The following is a 13,557-nucleotide window of genomic DNA, read 5'->3' as shown; positions in this document are numbered from 1 at the left end:
AACACCTTGACTTGTACTTGCGTGTCTGACTTTCCTGTTAGTCTTGACCTTATGTTGCCTCACGATGCTTCCTTCTGTGGAGATTTTCTTCTTAGTTTGCAGGTAGGTGCAAAACTCTTATCTGGCAGATGACAGGGTCTACCAGGATTTGGGAATCTTGTAGGCGTTTTACAGCTGGATGAGATTCTTCTTTCTCTCTTGCTCGTGAAGAGCATTGAGTTCTCACTGTAGCTCCCTTCAGTAACCACGAGCACAACCGTTCCTTGATTTTAACTGGCGGCTTTATTCTGTAGTTTTAGTCAGAATTATCACCTTCCGTGAGAACTATAAAGTAAATGAAAAATACAGTTAAGCACACTCTTACAACCTTATCTTACGAGTGACTTTGTCGCGCCTTGGTCATTGTATTTTGTGTTTTCGTTATATATTTGGTCAGGCCAGGGTGTGACATGGGTTTATATATTGTATTTTCGTATTGGGGTTTGTAGTATTTGGGATTGCGGCTGAGTAGGGATGTTGTATAGGCTTGGCTGCCTGAGGCGGTTCTTAATCAGAGTCAGGTGATTCTCGTTGTCTCTGATTGGGAACCGTATTTAGGTAGCCAGGGTTTCACTGTGTATTTCGTGGGTGATTGTTCCTGTCTCTGTGTAGTTTCACCAGATAGGCTGTAATTAGGTTTCACGTTCCGTTTGTTGTTTTGTATTTGTATAGTTATTTCATGTGTCACTTTTTTCATTTAAGTCATGAGTAACCACCACGCTGCATTTCGGTCCGACTCTCTTTCTACAAACGAAGAACGCCGTTACAGACTTATTAGCTTGGTATAACTCTGAAGTGCTTCCATACATAACAGTTTAACCGGCGTTATAACGGGTTCAGATTAAACACATGAATAAAGGAACAAATACCTCATTGGCTGCTTATTACAGAAGGGAGGAAATCAAACTTCACGCTTATTATTCCTGGCATGAATTCACACTTCATCCTAACATACACTCTTCAATCTTTATGAACTACACCCGATGACATGAAAACTTAGCTAACGCAGCGCAGGATTGCCTTCCCTCCAAAAGTGTGTTGCTACAATAAGGATCCCCATTACAACAGTATTAGCTACGTAGTTCCGCTTGTATTATAATTTCCCCCGCACAGCGGACACATAAACAATTCAAACAAAAGACAACGACATAACCTGTAAGTCTAACTGTCAGTTACAAAAAGGTTTGGGGATAATGTCTTGGTTCACTGTACTGTCACTTCAGGACTTTGAACCTAAGGTCTTGCACAATAACCACAAGTGGCTTTATGACTTTCCCCTAACCATTTATCTCTTTCCTCTCATCTCTTTTGGTTTGGGTCAGACAGTCTGATTTTGTTCCTCTATATGTTTTACTTCTTCAGGAGCAGGTCACAGCTATGTGTCCTGATTCTCCACCCTTCTCTTAAAGGGAGAAATATTTTCTTGCATGGATTTAATAATGGATAAAACTTAATCCAGCCAATGCTTATACCAATCCTAAACTTTCAAATACGTGATGAGAAGTAGTGCACACTTCGGGAAAAAGATGGACATTCGGGATACTCCACAAATTGTTTTTGTTGTTGTGAGGCTATTAATTTGGTCACCGTAATTCACCTTTACTCTCTGGATTAAGTCACTCTTAACCAAGCAAGATAGCCATTATAATACTGTTGGTTGGAAAATGTTCAGGTGAAACTACTGTTCAAATATATACTGTGATGGTGGAAGTGCAGAAAATAAAATGTAATTGAGGCTAATTTAGAGTAATAATAACATTTTGAGATTTGTCTAACTTAATGGAAGATGTTTCTGTATTTAATTACAAGTATGTATCAATGAAAAATGAATGGAGTTACAGCTACAATTTACACGTTGGTTCGGTTGGGGTCCAGTCTGTGTTAGAGCCAGTGGCGATGTTAGCATGTAAATCTTGGTAGGGCAAAGAAACTACACTACAAAACACAACACTAAACAATCTGGGATGCAAACTAGTCACCTTGTGGCGTAATTTGCCGTTTTGAATCCAAAATAGGTGACCTACGGGATTTGTGTACATCCGATGAGAAAAGTTTGGGGGGGGGGGGTAGGTTTGGATCACCACTCGTTCGCTTGCAGCAAGTTATGCACGTTTGGATCAATACTGGCTGTATCCAAGGCTCAGCCAATTGTTTACATAATAACAGAAGAGCAGGTGACTGAAGAAAGAAGAGACTCAAGATGATTTGAAACTCTTGGCCTTCCATATAGACAACTAATTTATTAGTTACAGTATCAACGCGCAGTCTGGAAAGTCAGCTTGCCAGTTACTGCAGCACGTCCCCTGAACGATAACGAAGTGGTAACGTTAGGTGAGAAGCCAGAAAAGTGTCACCTTTTTGGGCCCTCAGCAGTTTGCATCCCTGACCTCCCATACATGCACAAATATTCCCAAACCACACCCAGCAACACAGCATTACGATTTATCATTGCATTTGGCTTGTTAAAGCAGAGCCCACATGGCACAAATGTGCATTTATATGGAGATATGATCATGGGCATCAATGCACTTGTTAGCATCCTTGTGAACTCCTACAAATGTTAGCTGTGTGAGTGAGCCAGAAAGTGGGTCTACTGCAGGTGCCTTTCCTCAGCTGACAAATTACTTCACATTATGTGAAAATAAAAGTCTTGCTTGTGCTCCACTTATGTGCAAGCAAGCCATGCTTGTGGGAGAATTTTATTAGTGGGCCAGGCATGATAGCTGAAATGCACTTTTTAGGAAAATAAGAAGAAAAAGACAAACAAGCCTACAGGGATTACATTCAGGTGGAGACAAAGGGATGAGAGAGGACAGATTGTTCCTCAAGCCGAGGCCCCTGTGGTGGACAATTGGTTTCGGCACGCTGAGGAGACCTGGGAGGCAGCCCACGTCCACCTTCAGCGTGCCATAAGGCGCCAGAAAATTGGCGCAGACCGTTGCCGCAGTGAGGCCCCAGTGTTCGCACCAGGGGACAGGGTCTGGCTCTCGACCCGAAACCTGCCCCTTCACCTGCTCTGCCGGAAGCTGGGTCCGCGGTTTGTGGGGCCGTTTAAAGTCCTGAGGAGAGTGAACGAGGTATGTTATAGGTTACAACTACCCACTCATTACCGTATTAACCCCTCGTTCCATGTGTCTCTCCTCAGGCCGATGGTGGCTGGCCCGCTCCAGGAGGCTGAAGTGCGTAATGTTCCTCCGCCTCCTCTAGACATCGAGGGGGTTCCGGCGTACTTGGTTCGATCCATTTTGGATTCGAGACGTCGGGCGAGGGGCCTTCAGTACCTCGTGGACTGGGAGGGGTACGGGCCGGAGGAGAGATGCTGGGTTCCGGTGGAGGACGTGTTAGATCCTTCCATGTTATCGCAGCTGGAGCCGCGCGTCAGGGGGGGTACTGTCACGACTTCTGCCGAAGTCGTTGCATCTCCTTGTTCGGGCGGTGCTCGGCGTTCGACGTCACCGGTCTTCTAGCCATCATTGATCCTTTTTTCATTTTCCATTGGTTTTGTCTTGTCTTCCCACACACCTGTTTTCTATCCCATTCATTACCTGTTGTGTATTTAACCCTCTGTTTCCCCTCATGTCTTTGTCAGAGATTGTTTTATTGTCAGTGTAGTGTGATTGTTGTATAGGTGCGCGTCGGGTCCTCGTACCCATGTTTGTTTGTTTATGTACATTTAGTGTTATGGAGCACACTCCGTGGACTTTATTAAAAGACTCCATTTTACACTCAATTTGACTCTCCTGCGCCTGACTTCCCTGCCACCTATTACACCTATGCATGACACCGGGAAGGCAACTACATCCACTTCTCTTGGTAAGTTTCATCCCGTCTAGGTGTTTTAATTTTATTCGTCCTTGATCTGACTTTTTCCTTTCAAACATACTGTATCATAGCATATCAAACGTTTGTTGCCGTGCCATCGGTCGGTCTAGTGCCATCTACCCATAACACATAATAGATTACATGCAAATCTGATCCCACCTTTCCCTGTCTCTAACTGTTCTTGTCTGTCTCCAAGGAAAATACATATTTAATGAAAGCAGAGTCAGGACTCCAGCAAATCCTTTGAACTAAAAACATTATTATAAATATTTTTTCCAGCTCCAAGGGCCAGTACATCAAGAGCCAGACCAGTGCAAACTTTTGGGCCATTCACTGAGGAGGAAGGATCCAGTATTGGTGAGCGATTGAATAGATTCATCCATGCAGTTCCTTGTTATTCAGTGGCCTTGTAATTCATTTGTTGTATATAGTTTTTTATTAAAGCTGTTGAAACAATAACAAAGCACACTATCCTCCCCTATTTTGGTAAAAAGCTGAGTGATTGGTTTGGGGACATGTAACCACTTTCAATTTATGGATGCAAGAACTTACCATCAATGATATTAAAATAATAGTTTTAACCATGTTTTAAAGAGTTTTTTTTACATTACTTTGCAAACATTTTACTAAAACTAGCTTATAGTTCTGATGGGGTACAACAGTTGAACTAAACTCGTGAGACGGTAATTAGTTATAACATTCAAGAATCAATGGGTACATATCCTAATATAAGTCCAAAAATGGCTGTATCAACTTCTGAATATTCCTTTAATTCCCAACCTTATTTGCATATCTTATTCTAGAGACAAGGACCGGTTGATTGGAATCCACTCCAGTGTTCAGCATTGATAAAGATATAGGTAAGTTTAAATAGTTTCACTGTCAATATTGGGGTCATCTTGGTGTTACTGAATTATTCTCCACTACATATTTTTGACAGTGATTAAATATGGCTCTATTCTCCAGAATTTTGGATTTGAGACCAAATGTTTCATATAAGTTTACAGTACAGAATATTTTAGTGTATTTTCATATATATCTGATTTACCATTTAGAAATGAATGGACTTTATATGTATATTCACCATTCCGTTCCTATTGGGCACAATATAATCTGAAACACAACTAAAACAAGCTGTAAATGTATCCAACAAGTTTGTAGATTCACAAGCTTTATGTAGTCATTGTTTTCTAGGAATATGGGCCCAAATACTACATTTCTGACAACATTAATACATACACGAAATGTGTCTAAAAACTTATGACATCGTCATGGTTGAGCTAGTTGCAAATTTTATTAGTCGTATGTACAGGATACTCATGGTAACGCCATCCAATGAAATGCTTACTTGCAGATTCCTTCTCAACAATGCAATTCAAAATGCTGGAATATAGAGACAAATTCAACATTTTAGCATCATTGTCCAAATACTTCTGTAGGGGAGTGCAATAACAAAATCCTGGCAGAGTTTTTTTCTGCACATTTCCTTTTAATATGAAGCAATCTGCCATTCCACATTATGTAATTAATCTTGGTTGAATTCATTCAAATCCACTATTAGAATGTTTACACAGTGTCTTGCCTTTTGCAGGCACTGTCTGTAATTGTGGAAGCCGGAAGCATGTGCCTTTGAGGAGAGTTTACTCTGTAGTCGAAATACAATGAGTGTACAAAACATTCCTAATATTGAGATGCGCTTCTTTTTGCCCCCAGAACAGCCTCAATTCGTCAGGGCATGGTCTCTACAAGGTGTCGAAAGCGTTCCACAGGGATGCAGGCCCATGTTGACTCAAATGCTTCCCATAGTTGTGTCAAGTTGGCTGGGTATACACGGGAAACTGTTGATCGTGAAAACCCCAGCAGCGTTGCAGTTCTTGACACAAACCGGTGAATCTGGCATCTACTATCATACCCCGTTCAAAGGCACTTAAATGTTTTGTCTTTCCCATTCACACTCTAAATAGCACACGTTCACAATCCATGTTTCAATTATTTCAAGGCTTAAACATCCTTCTTTATCCTCCTCCCCTTCATCTACACTGAAGTGGATTTCACAAGTGCTATTAATAAGGGATCATAGTTTTAACCTGGTCAGTCTGTCAAGGAAAGAATGTTTTGTACACTCATTGTGTTTTTATCTATTTGATGATGGGATCAAGTTCTATTGTGTGATATTCCATTTTATACTTAATATTTTGGTCTGCCCTGCAATTTAATTTACTGTGGAATCAAAGTTGAGGTTTTTGGCTTGTCAAACCATAGATTGTGCAGAGATATATTTGCTGTCACCTACAGCCCTATGTGCGATTTAATAGATTAATTATATAATGTTGCTCATTTAATTATTTTCCTGTTTTTATTGTGTTTTCAAAAAAGCAATACTTCATAGTGGAATTAACATCCTCGTAGCTAACTTAAAAGAGGGATTCTACATGCCCCTTCCTCCAACAGAAGCCATATCTCTCCAAAGTGAAGGCAAATATGCACTTCATGGACAGGTTGTGTTTTTATTTTATTTTATGCAGCTGAAATAATTATATTAATGTTCAAATTTATTGTTGTATAAAATATTGTCCCTAGATCATTTCTTACCATTGGGCGTACCAGAGGTGATATGTGGTTGCCCAACAAACACAATCCATGTTGGCCCTGGGAAACATATCATCCCCGTAGGAATAAATGGTACGTGCAATATCTACAAGAACCAGTGATGTAGCAAAGCAATGTAAAACAACATTAATTCAGACTGTACATTTTTTTCCCCTCAAGGTCGCTAGAATAGAATGTCACAGTACCTGTGCTGACCTGCACAACCTGTCTTAGCACATTGACGGCAAACTTGATAGATCTGATAAAGAGTGGGTACTGGTCTTCCACTGTCAACTGTGACACCATATACCAGGTAGATCTGTTCAGCTCTTTTGAGGTGCTGAAAGTGTCAGCCCAAGGAATGTTCCGTTGGGTGTTATGTGGATTTTGGAGCAGCGAACTGACTTCTTTGGCAGGGTAACAATAAATTATACTCCACTCTACCAATGTACATCAACTATGTTAAAAGTTTAGGTCCCTCACTACTGTATGGGTTAGCCTCCTGCACCAATGTCCTGCCATGCCCCCCTTGCATCCAATATTTCCTGCTCTTTACAACATAAATACTCTTTCTAATTTTGCGTTGGCTTTTACATGCTTTGCTGACAACAGTATGCACTGGCCCTACTTTAACTCAAACATAGTCAGCCATAGTGAATTATGATCTCAATGTTCATAAACCCAATTGAATTAATTACTCAGCCTGAAACCCAGAATTTGTAAGAAACTGGTTGAAATTAATCAGACGGAGGCCCAGCTACAATAGTCAGAAAATGTATTTACGAGAGCGCGCTGCTCTATTGTACAAAACAATTCATTTTATACTGGCTTCTCACGCGCACACACATTCACACAAACATACACACACACATTCACAGTAACATATGCACACACATTCACACTAACATAGTGTCCTGCTACCCAACCGACAAAGATAAGGGGATTCCGTGAGACTTATTCCCCCTCCTCCCTTAAGATATAGAGACTGGGATGTACTCTGTGGCCGCAGCCAAGGTCGGCACTGAATCTTGCTCAGAAAGTCTGTCTGTTATTCAAATAAGGTTTATAGACATTGTACAGACTATGGTCATACATAATTCTAATCAATTTCATACTCATACGAATATTCGGCTTCGGGGTTCAGAGTGGATTATTCCAGTCATTCATATACATTCCATCAACACATCCACTAAATAATACACACTGATACCTCATTTACTATAAGGAAATATAAATGGTATCCAGGAATAATTCAAACCAATACATGTATGTACATTCGATATTCATCAATGACTGTTATAGGCCTATCCGATCATAATGCTTCCTAGATTTTTATTATAATCTCCATAAAAATACAGTCTTAACCCTCAAAAACAGTCTCATCCAACATGGGCTCCTCGTAGTAAAAAGAAACGGAGCTCCTAGGCTTGGAGGCCCGTATTCTTCATCACCCTGGGCGGAGCTCGAAATCGGTCTCTACCTCACCACCTGTTGCGTCAATGACCTCTCCAGAGTCCTGGTGAGCAAACCTTTCACACAGGGGACCAAACAACATCTACACAGAACCAAAACACTCATACAGGTGAAAGTTGCCCACAACACAGTGATTATGACCTTTTTCAATTTCCCAAACACACTATTAAACCAATTTGTTAGAGCATTATTGACCCCAGAGTTCTCTACCAATTCATGAGCTAATGTCGTTAACCAAGCCAGGGCCTTGGTCACTGATCCGTCTGGAGCTGTGTTATCGGGGATGAAAGTACAACATTCTGCTCCGAACCTCATACACCCCCCACCCTTTTCAGCCAGTAACATATCCAAGGCTATTCAATTCTGACATCCCATCAACCTAGTTGCAGCTGTTACCACCAGAACTCATCAGGTACCCCCCTTTGTACTCCAAAGCTATCAATGACATCTAGTGGAAAAAGATCCTGACAGAGCACTCCTTCTCTCTCTTCTACCTGGCTCTAGGTCTTTGTGTTTGATAAGGGTGAAGGGAATTCCTAACTGCACTAGTGCACAACTACCGGTCCAATTGGTAGGCCGGTTAGGCCACAGCATCACACCTCCACAAACCACCAGACATCCGCTCTAGGCCTTATTATCTTACTAAAGTCCTCGGAACTCAACCACCCAGTCAGGTCCCTCATTGTCTTGTCTGTGGTACCATTCTCTGTCCTATTGCATGTTCTTACTTCCCCTAAGTCCCAACCGTGTGTGATGTAGGGAGCCATACAATAATAATGTCCTCCTGCAAAAGGGAGAAATCTGGATATAACGGGAACATGGGGATACAGATAATGCAGATCAATGCAACTGTCATTGTTTGGCTTCCCTGACTTCACGAACAGCTTTACCATACAGCCCATTCCTCTGGGTGTATCAATTCCATTAAATGGAAAGGGAATGGTTGTCAACTGAGGTTTTGCTGTGGCGCAGGCATAACATCGCTCTTTCGCTACTGATCTGGCTGTATACTGAATCCATTCTAACCATAGGTTAGAATCGCCATGACCAGTTTCCACCTCAATCACTTTCTTAACTTATTTGGGGTAGGGGACAGTATTGGGTAGCTTGGATGAAAAATGTGCCCAAATTAAGCTGCCTGCTACTCAGCCGTAAAAGCTAGAATATGCAAATAATTGTACATTTGGATAGAAAACACCCCGAAGTTTCTAAAACTGTTTGAATGATGTCTGTGAGTATAACAGAACTCATATGGCAGGCAAAAACCTGAGAAAAAAATCCAACCAGGAAGTGGGAAATCTGAGATTTGTGGTTTTTCAACTCACCCCCAATTGAAAATACAGTGGGACATTAGTTATCTTTCACTTCCCAAGGCTTCCACTAGATGTAAACAGTATTTAGAACCTGTTTTGAGAATTCTACTCTAAAGGAGGGGCTCATAAGAGCTCTTTGAGTGAGTGGTCTGGCAGAGTGCCACAGCCTCGGTCTGGCGCGCTCACGTGAAAGGTAGCTACGTTCCACTTCTTTTGTACAGACAAAGGAATTGTCCGGTTGGAACATTAATGAAGTTTTATGTTAAAATCATCCTAAAGATTGATTCCATACTTAGTTTGGCATGTTTCTACGGGCTGTAACGGAACTTTTTGTCTGACGTTCGACGCGACCTGAACGCGCTTTTGGATTTGTTTATCAAACGCCTCAACAAAATAAGATATTTGGTCATAACTGATGGACATTATCAAACAAATCAAATATTTATGGTGGAACTGGGATTCCTGGGAGTGCATTCTGATGAAGATCATCAAAGGCAAGTGAATATTTAAAATGCTATTTCTGAGTAATGTTGACTACCCAATATGGTGGGTATCTTTTTGGCTGCTTTGTTGTCTAAAGGCTGTACTCAGATTATTGCATGGTTTGCGTTCTCCGTAAAGCTTTTTTGAAATCTGACAAAGCGGTTGCATTAAGGAGAAGTTTATCTAAAGTTCCATGTATAATAGTCGTATCTTTATCAATGTTTATTATAAGTATTTCTGTAAATTGATGTGGCTCTCTGCACAATCACCGCATGTTTTAGAACTACTGAACGTAACGCGCCAATGTAAACTCAGTTTTTTTATATAAATATGAACTTTATTTAACAAAAACACTTAAGTTTTCATTTTTCATGCACAACGCATAAGATGAACACTTCACACATGTAGTGGGTATACTTTCCAAGTTACAGTATTTCCTTTATGATTTTTTAATGACATCACAACATAACAAACAAAACTACATTAGTGTTCTTTAGATCACCTCTGACCATTCCCCACGTTCTATGTAAAAAATATAGTTCCAGTATTCGCTTTTGAATGTGTCGGGAAAAAGTATCTTGAAACAAAGTCACATTCCTTCTGTGAATTTGGAGAGGGATCCCTGAATCTTCGACATTGATTTACTATAGGGCGTGAGTTTACCCCCACCAGTTCCCTCCTCATCCCCTCTGCGGGTGAGAGGGGGTCTAGTAAAAGTTATTCATTCCAAACCTGATCTGACCTATTTGGATCCTCACAGGATAGTCATGACACCTTTTACACCCATTGCTCCAGCAGCTATGGTCCGAAACCTTGATATAAAATAAATAAATAATGTAGGACAGAAAAACAGCACACAGTAAAATGGAATACTCATGGTGGTTGTCGGAGAATATATTCAGTTCACGAAATCAAACTAGGGAAAGTGCTCCATAATCCCTGCGTTAGCTGAGCAGTGAAAGACACAAGAGAAGCCATTCGGAGAAAGCTCTCTATAATGGTGAGGATTACCACTGGTTGCCAGGCGTGAAACCTAAAATCCCTGCTATGGTCATAGCTAACTCAGAGCATGTGTTGAGTTCACACTTCGTAACCATTTTAAATCCCAGGGTGCAGGCCACCTTCTCACACCTGCTCCCAGATAGCACTCACGCTCACAGGCACACGCGCACACAAGCACACACACACAATCATGTCTGATTACAGTCTTCGTGTGTCGGTGTTGTCCTCTGTAATGGAGTGGTCTGGCTCATACTGTAGGTGGAACTGTTTTAAACCACCTTGCTGACACCCATCAAACCAGATTTTCGAGGGTGAGTCAGTGAGGCTGAGCACCAAATGTAGCCAAATCCTAGAAGCACCTCTCACCTCACTGACTCTCAAAAATCTGGTTGGATAGGGGTGTCAACAAGGTAGTTTCAAGCAGTTAAACCTATGAACCAGCCTGCTCCATTACAGTCCACTCCAATAATAGACCAACAATTACTTGGCTACTCTGACAACACAACCCCTTGTCTTGTATGCAACCAATACGAAACAAAGAGGGTAGACACAGATTGAACAGTAGCCTATGACATCCATCTGAAGGCGTGTTTTCCTTTTCCTCATTTGAACCAGAATAGAAGAAGCCAGACCCTCAGCCATGCCTTGCTATTTTTGCCAAAAAACAACACTGAACCACATAATCACATAATCACATAATAATCACATAATTCACTTGGGTGAATTTTTTTTCATGTGTGTTTTTTTTGGGAGCATATTCGAATTCATGCACTGCCTGACTCAGTACAGAAATGTACAAGTACCATCTAGGAATTAATTGATGGGCTTTCAATGCATGCTCAACATTCAGGTGAATTGTCCAACTGCACCTTACTAGCCTTGAAAAAGATATTGTCTTTTAAAAAAAATTGCCAGCAGCACTATGATAAATAGTGAATATGTGCACTCACCGGGGATATGGCCCAACAAGCTCCCCTTCAAAACCATACTTGGTAGGCTTCTCCGGTTGTAAAAAGGTGCTGTTTGCGCAATATAGGGAGTTGAGATAGTTTTGGAAAGATGAGGTTCTCCTCTTTCACTAGGCCTAGCCAATTGCTTTCTAAACTGTTTTCCAACTATTGTAATTTGGAGTGTTGCAAAAGGTCTATTGTAGTTGCTGCTCACTAACAGCTGCAACTCAATAATCAGCTGTTTATAAAAGTTAAATGCTCCTCCCTTCTGAATGCGGTTGTGATTAAAAAAAATAAAGCTAATGATCCTCTATGGATAACAATGCTCTCCTATTTTGAATGGTTATATTTATCTCTGTAAATTAATGTAATGCATATCAGGATGGTGTGTGAGATGAAAGTGAATTATGGCTTTGGGACTGAAGCGCTGAAAGTCCAGGTCTAACGCCTATGGGTCAGAGGGAGGGGAGTAGCAGAGTTTTGGGCTCAATAGTCTAAATTAGCTTCCCCTCTTGTCCTTGAATTGCACTGAAAGCAAAATGGCAGACACCTACTGAGAATTTAGCTTTCACCTGTCACTTCACATTAGCTCAGATTACAGGAGGAGATAAGGAGGGCAGGCTACTGTAGACTTGAAAATCGCAACGCATCATCGGTTGGACCTCTACCTCTTTCAGCCTGGTTCTCCCTCCCACTCTGACTGAACCATTAATCTCCTCTGGTGGCTGTAATGAGCGGCACCTCCCCATTTGGACCAGCCCGACAGAGAGAGATGTTCTGAGTGCCTTATATGGTACACCATCTATGCACACAATGACAATGATTTAGCACACTGCATAAAATTATTGATTACATTCAAACACACTTGGCAACAATCATGTTTTATGTATTTTCAATATTTTATTGGGATAAAATTTTAAGCAAACAATAATTCAGAATTCTGATGCTATAGGCTGCACAGACAATGAGGTTAGTGCGAGAGAACTGTTGAAATATCAATTGATTGTCACTTCTGAGGAGAGTAGGCCTACTGTGTAGCTGTGAACTTACCAGCAGTAGACGTCAGTTCCTACCTGTTACCAGCAGATGACAGTATTTACCTATCTACTCCCATTCCCAATGTTGAGGAGCTGGTCTAGCGGTAAATCAACACATACCTGTCGGCATGTATAGATAGATTTATTGCATAATACATAGTTAAATTTAAACATGCACATGTATAGAAAAGAAACACCACCATTTACAATCTAGTTTGAAGATGACGTATTCCTGCATAGCCTCATCAGATAACACACACAATCTTCTAAAAAATGTAACATGGTAACGTAATGATCATGTGTACACAAATAGATATACTAAAAGTGATACATATCTTTATATACAAAACTACCATGTGAATTTTCACAGACACAGTCCTAAATATATCAACATCTATACAGACAAACCAGGACAGATAATGAAATATTCAGATTTTAGTGTTTTCTCTGTCCAAAAGAGACAGCAGCCATTGATGCCTGTAACATTCACAGATCTTTTAGTGTACACTCAAGCTTGCACAGACGCACAAACCCACTTGTACTGAATAGCACATAGACTCATTTTCTCTCTCTCCCCTACTCTCTCTCACACACACACCCCTCTCTCCTCTCTTGCTCATCCTTCTTTTGTTGAGAGAAGAAATGTATGCTGCACAGACAATCATGTACCCCACAGACATACCACTACTATTTGGTTGTTACAGACACAAACAATCTCTTTAAAACAATAGTCCATCTGTAGATGCTCCACCAGTAACATTTCAACTAAATATCTACTAACACTAACGTTAGCCCTTATCCTAACCCTAAACTTAACCCTTACCCTAACCCTTATTCTACACCTAACCA

At 40.9% G+C, this 13,557-nt stretch overlaps 1 long non-coding RNA gene across 1 annotated transcript; it reads left to right on the top strand.

Moving 5' to 3' along the window:
* Window positions 1-3,449: 3,449 nt before the first annotated feature.
* On the top strand, window positions 3,450-6,879 carry LOC118394290 (uncharacterized). Its single transcript, XR_004827724.2, has 4 exons — window positions 3,450-3,852; window positions 4,141-4,218; window positions 4,665-4,721; window positions 6,442-6,879. It is a non-coding gene; the product is annotated as an uncharacterized LOC118394290 (long non-coding RNA).
* Window positions 6,880-13,557: the final 6,678 nt, after the last annotated feature.

The sequence above is a fragment of the Oncorhynchus keta genome, chromosome 14 (assembly GCF_023373465.1).
Source record: "Oncorhynchus keta strain PuntledgeMale-10-30-2019 chromosome 14, Oket_V2, whole genome shotgun sequence".
NCBI classification, from domain to species: Eukaryota; Metazoa; Chordata; class Actinopteri; order Salmoniformes; family Salmonidae; genus Oncorhynchus; species Oncorhynchus keta.
This window is presented reverse-complemented; position numbering and strand designations above follow the sequence as displayed.